A 7271-nucleotide genomic window follows, 5' to 3' on the forward strand; every position below is an offset into this window, starting at 1 on the left:
CTTGTTGTCGGATAAAACATTCACTAAATTTGTCCTTCCACAGAAAAATAAAATCTTACTGAATAAAACTGAGATACCATGATCCCTCTGATCATACATAACAAGGTGAAAAAATTAATCTATTTAATTCCCTTACCAAATACAATCATTTAAGACTTCACAGTAAACTAATTGAAAAAAAAATATCGTAAAAGCAATCTTTGTATTTATCATATTTTCCTAGTCTAGATAATCAGAAAGACAAAAGGTAGACCTGTTTCGATGAATGTGGCTCTGGTTTTTTCACTCAAATTTTTTTAATATTATTTTTCATTGGGTGGGTCATAAAAGAGCATGCCTTCTTACTTAGTTGCGTGCAACACTAAACTGAAGTTTACAGAGTTTAGATTTTAATATTGATCTTTGTATCATCATCAAATATAAGGTAGACACTCTGTAGTGCCCCTACTCTCATAAAAACCTACACAAAGGGATATCTGTGCTTTGAAAATCAAGCTAGTGTACACAGTGCTGCAAAGATCTGAAGGGACAAAGGATGCTGCGAATTTAAAGTGTAAATCTCAAATTGAGAAGGATACTACTAAAAGATGGTCCTCCCAAAAGAAAATGAGGGAGACACCCAAATAAGAAAAAAAATACCTTTTTTATCTCTATTATTATGAAGAAGAGTCTTAGATCTCGTATCGGACAAATGTTGACTGCAAAGAACAGAAAGCAAATTTGTTGCATTAATAGGTACCATTTTAAACAGTTCCTTTTCAGATTAAAACTGCATTTTACAGTGATGCAAAGAACTGCAAAGCTGAAAAGAGGGATTATAAAACAGAAAGGGTACTCTTCAGTTTAAGAAATATTTCTATTGCTCTCCAAGGAGATTTATTTCATCCACCATATAGCATGTGTCAAGAGTTATGCTGATCCTTCACTGGGAGCTAAATACCCAATAGTTTTTACATTACCATGCACCACAATAGCAATCCTTGACATTGGTTATAAGTGTCAGACAGAGCCTTCATTAATTGTCATCATCTTTAAGACATAAAAGAAACCCTCTCTTCTTGAATGTTATTACACAAAAAGTGTACATGTTATCTATATACAGCAAGTGCAAAAATGTTTTGTACTGTAATAATAATCATTTAGAATATATGGGATAGAAAGTGTTGTATTGTTAAACTGTCAGTCAAAACCCTTGTTATACAAGGATAGAACATCACATCCATCTATAACAGCCTTTTCTGTCAGTCAAATGTGTTGTTCTATACAAATCTAACATCAATTTGATTTTTAAATTGGCAGAGGCTGTAAAACATTATTCTGATGTGATACCAATGTGATCCCAATGTGATCTAAGTTGCTGTTGATATCAGAATACAATACAGGTTTCTCCTCAAATCCAGTTCTCCTCCTGCTTTTAGGCATCTGCGTAATGTAGATGATTTTGCATATGTAAGTACATGAACAGTGAAATGAAATTTCATGGCAAAGAACATGTTTGGTGATAATCTCCTCCAATTTGAAATAAAGCATAATTTGAAAAGTCTGTATCAGGGTGATGAAATCATCATTAATATGTACCCTACAAACCGCAACAAATACTCCTGTTTATCTGTCACGTACCTTCATTCAGAATCAGATCAGTCCCTTTATCCCAGCTATGAGCAACTGTAGCTTATGGAAATTGAGTTAAAGAGCACTGAATTCCTACAGTATTTTTCTGTGACATTAGCTGCAGAATGAACCGAATGGGACAAACTATTCACTTATAAAAGAACGCAGAGTTGGATGAGGTTTCTTGTCCCAAAAACTGAAACTGAAAACTGCAAAACTGAACACAAATAAAAAAAGACAAACAAAATTTAGATTTTATTATAAAAATAAATAGAAAAGAAAAAGTCAAGACAAGCTTTGGCCCTTTTTAGCTTATTTCCATGCACACTTTGACATCTGCAATTTTTGTACTAACTTACTAATTTTTGTACCTGCGTTCAACACAAGCTAGAGAATGCATATCAAATCAGTCTCTCCATAGACCACTAACAAATTTAACCACCCATTTTCTTCTATTTTTGAAGTGTGCAAGTAGAGGTAATGAAAAGTACAGGTTACCAAATGCAACATTAGGTTTCATGTCATATTTTTTATTTTTTCTTTATTAATTTCATAGAGAAATCATTAATCTAGAGTGATTTATTAGCATCCTTACAACTATTTGGGCACATGCAATGTAGCAGACCTTCTTAATGGATATAATCAGTGACTTTTAATATACTTGGCATACACAACAACTTTATGGAATATTACCTAATGAATGACAAGATTCCCAAATCCTCAAGAGCTCTGGGGGCAAGTTTAAACAAATTGCTACTGAGATGATATTGCCAATCTCTTTTCCACTTGGGGCAAGTTCAAACGAATTGCTACTGAGATGGTATCACCAATCTGTTTTCCACTTGTACTGTTTCAGTAATACCTACAGTCAAAAGTCAATCAATGCCTAAATCATCCCATTTTTCAGATCACTAAAGCTTACAATCGTTAGCAAAGGCACAGGACTATGAAACAGAGAGGCTAAAATGCAAGCTTGTGTTTTAGTTTACCAACCCAGCCACCTTTTTACAGAACTGAGGTAAACAGGGCTACAGTAACCTCAGTACATCAGAATCAGAACTAAGTTATGTACAGAACTACTCAACAGTAATTTTCAAAATCAGGGTATAACTCAAAAAAAATCCAATACCTTGCTTTTGCTCTCAGCTTCAACACCTTAACTTCCCAGTGAACCATCTAATATTTCTGTGACTCAGTTCAAATTTAACTATTATAACTCAAAAAAACCTCTTATAAGGCCTAACTAGTTTATTCATATTAAAACTATGAATACTTAATATAAAAGCAATTTGTAAGACAATCAAGAGTTTACACATAAAAATCAAACATAGGTAATTAACGTAATTAATATTTATTGCAATAATTACTTAGGGAGTATGTCAAATGAGGTTAAAGCATAGGCAGCTTGCATATTGGTACTGTGTACAGTCTTTCCATTCTAAGAAAACTGTAATTTACTCAGCACAGTGCATTGTATATTTTCAATTGTTCAACCTTATAACATTCCACGTGGCCAACCATGTTATGCTAACTGCTTCTGTTTATGTGCTTTTTAATTTAACATAGTGATAAAAACTACTCAATCTCAATTACCATTTTAAATACTTGAACTGGTATTTGAAAGCTGGTCTACAATGAAAAAAGTCTTGACAAGGTAACTACCTAAATTACATAATCACAGAATGGTTGAGGTTGGAATGGAACTCTGGGGGTCTTCCCATTCAACCCCCCACTCAAAGCAGGTTGTTAAGAGCTGTGTCCATTTGCGTTTTTACTATGTCCGGGGATGGAGACTCCACAACTCATCTGGGCAATCTGCTCCTGTATTCAATTGCCCTTATAATATGGGGGGATAGAATAAATTGCTCACTCTCAGTCAAATATAATACTGCCAAATATAATATAAGCATAGTTATGCTGGAAAAAGAAAAAAAAAATCTAAATTCTTTTGAAGATGTTGCTTATTCTGCTTACAAAACTGGTCTATAAATAATAGGAAAATTAGATTATTTTGTTTTCCCCAGTATAAGCTTCCTTCATGAAAGGGCAGGTGCTTGACACTGTAAAAATACATAGGACACAATCCCTGTCTCTGGGATTTTACAGTATGCCATCAAAGCAAAATTTCAGACAAAGAACCTCAAGTACATAGAAACACATCTAAAAACTTGGAAATTAAAGGTATGCAGTTTGCCAGAGCTACAAAATAAACCTGTTCCTTCTTTTCTATGGGTAAATATACATATAAAAACTGAAATGAGCTAAATTTTGTTTTTGTCAGCTTTCTTTAACCATGTTCTACATAGCCTTAATAAAACACTGATAAGAATAACTATTCCTTCTTTAGAAGGAAAGAGTAATGGAGAAATAATCACAAATTACTAAAAACCCAAGGAAATTAATATTTGAAAATCACCTGAGGAAGAAAATTTTGATCGAACTATACCATATATTTTATACCCTGGAGTCAAATGTAAGGAAGTATATTTACAAAACCATTCACAAGATTTTAGCAGGTATTTTAAATTACAGTGCCAAAGACGTTACCATCACAGTCTCAGTGGAAATTTGCTGAACTAAAAACCACATAAGGGCAAAATAAAATAATTATTTAAAAACAAACAAACAAACCCAGAAAAGATGCAAGATCCTTCTGTTACTTCACAAATAGCAAAACTATTGCACTAGTTTTCTTCCGACAAAAGAAAAAAAAACAAAAGCAACTAACAAACTTTAAATGCGGAGGTTACCACATAAACCTTTCTTTTCTTCCAGAATGTAAGATTCATTCTTTCCCCAAATTTCTATCTTCAAAGAAGACAGAAAGAAGACATCATGGTTGATTTTCAAACGTATGGAAATAGTCATGGAATACAGCACACAAATTTCACAGTGACAGTCAAATTCTAATCATTATTTTGATTGATAAAAATGTCTAATGTCTATACAATATAAATTTGCTTAATGTACAATCTCTTCCACCAAAATCACACCAAAGATACCAGTGCATTGCCTTACACATCATAAACTATGGAACAGAATCAGTTCTCTCAATGCATCTGCACCTTCACCAGGGCTTCTGTTGGCTGTATCAGGTAGATACTATGATTTTTTTCGTCCTCCTGTGCTGTCATGATTATGCCAGCAGAATACAGTTGGATGTACCAATCTTAAAATTTCAAAGCACAGAACAGATATTAATTTATGTCTACAATACTAAGAAGCAAGCAGGTATTTTACATACCGGGAAATCAAAGAAAGGTGAAGTGCTTTGTCTAAAGGCACTTAGAACAAATGAGTAACAAAGCCATAATTAAAATTCAACATCAAGCTTCATGTTAATCCTCTAGACCTAACTGCCTTTTTCAAAGTGCATGATTTGGAACATCAGAAATAAGAATTGGTTCCTTTTCACAATACACGCTTTAATGATAAAATAAAACACCACATACAGCTTCTTCCTCTGTATTGGCATGAACAATCATCTTTTAGGAATCAAATTCATTAAATCATTTTGGATTAAAAAAAAATTCAAAAGAAACCCAAGTCACAGTTAAAATTTAAATTCCACATTTGATTTAGCCTCTACCTCTGCGTACTGAGGGACTCACAGGAAAACACACATACGTGCCGGGTATGCTAGTATACCAACTTACACTACACTGATTTAATTAGTTTGCTTTCAATGCAAAGGTGCAGCACCTCAGCAATTATGAGATCGTTAATACAACAGTGCATAACAGCACCTTTAGAGATCTTGTCTAACCTCTAGGCACACATATAACTCCCATTAAGGCTAATGGGAGTCACATGTGTGCATCCAAGGGAGAAGAGACCCATTAAAACTGATACAACATATCCATTAATCTTCAGGTCACTCTTAAGGTCAAACATTATAAAAATGTTTATGAACAGTACTTACTAGGTATGCACAGTGGCTACTTTGGGTTTAGGACAGACCTGTAAGCAGCTAAGGCCATGGAAAATGTCTGCTTTTAAAGCATCACCACATTTCAAGCAGTGGCACAGAAACGTGCGAGTGCTTTTCTGTAGTCAGAGAGGACATTTTTCTATCATCTCCTGAAAGAATTAGAAGGACGGAAATGACAGGGCAGGTTAGACACGAATGAAAACCTTGGACAAAGGTATGCTCTAGCTTTTAATGTTTCTTCCATCCCCCACTCTCTCTTCATATTTCAGTCCCTTAGTTGTGGTTTTCCGCTTCAGGAAGAACATTAACTGCAGTGACTAAATTCCTAATCTGTGCAGTCTGCTACAAAGACACTACAAATAAGATTTTGATTACTGAATCACCAGCAAACCACAACAATTCAAGCATTGCTTGCAGGGAGCAAGGGGTGTTGAAAGTTTTTCAAAGAGAAAGGTAACCTTAGTGTGCTGCCCATCTCATTCTGCATATCTGAAAATTCTCCTTTTCACCACTGTAGTATAGTTTAAGCAAGCATGCTCTTTTCCAACTTAGAAAAAGCTAAGGTTATCCAGTCTGTAAAACCAATCTGATCAGCTATGAATTTGCCATCTTTGTCCACATTGAGTTCTGGAGGAGACGGAGTTTTCTCAGCAGCATGGGGGCCAGATGATCTCCATATGGACAGAGCAGAAGGAACAGCAAGTGTCAGATGAGTACAGAAATAAGGACAAACTTCAGACATTAACTACCCCTATTTGTTTACTGTTTCTTTCAGGAACTGGAGTGAATGAGAAAAGGTGGCTTCACCAAAAGTTACTCATGAACTATTCCGAAACCCATCTTCCAGAACTTGTATCAAAACTCTTACTTTGCATGTGAGACTTGTTCAGCACTCACCAATTAAACTTCCTGTTACGGGGTCTGAAAGTATTCCAAGCACTGACAACTTAGCATTGCAAGCTTTTGTTCAGAGACCTCACGTGACAGACATGGCTGATAAGCTGCATCTGGAGTGTCAGGTCAAAATACGGGTAAGAAGCTGGAAAACAACCTCTCACCTAGAAAGCATGGGTCCCAGAGACTGTCACAACAATATTAGCCCCACCAAGAAATCACACATTGCTTCAGTCTTGAGTTCCAGGTCCTCTGTTGCCTTTATCTGGTATGCCCATGTCGCACAGGGTCTCATTCCACAAGATTTTTAAACACTGATAGAGCTCTTTATAGTGCCCTGCACAAGGAAGCGTTTTTCTTTGCTTCTAGTTCAAATATGTAATGATAAATAAACGATATTAAATAGAAGACTAATCCCATGATTCAATTAAATTAATTACTCCTCAGCAGAAATAAATGATTGCATCTTTTTATTCAAAAACAAAGCAAAAATCACCTCAAACACCTTGGTGCATAGGTAGACTATCTGAACATTTGGGACCAATTGTTTTTCCTTTATCAGTGGTCATAAGCTTTCCACTATGATATCTTTCTGTAAAACAAAAGAGCTTCCTAGCTCAAAAGAAAAAGTTACCTGATTTTGCTTAAAATGCAGTTTTCATATAAAAAGGTCTAATTCCCGTTTTGTGAAATCAGCCACATGAATTAGCCTTATTCACTTCAAAAAGAATTCTTCTAAAAGATGAATTACTAATTTTTAAGTTAGGCACGTTTTGAATATGCCATTGTGAAAAAATGGCATGTAAATATTCAATGAAACTGTTCTGTCAATATC

The sequence above is a fragment of the Rissa tridactyla genome, chromosome 2 (assembly GCF_028500815.1).
Source record: "Rissa tridactyla isolate bRisTri1 chromosome 2, bRisTri1.patW.cur.20221130, whole genome shotgun sequence".
NCBI lineage: Eukaryota > Metazoa > Chordata > Aves > Charadriiformes > Laridae > Rissa > Rissa tridactyla.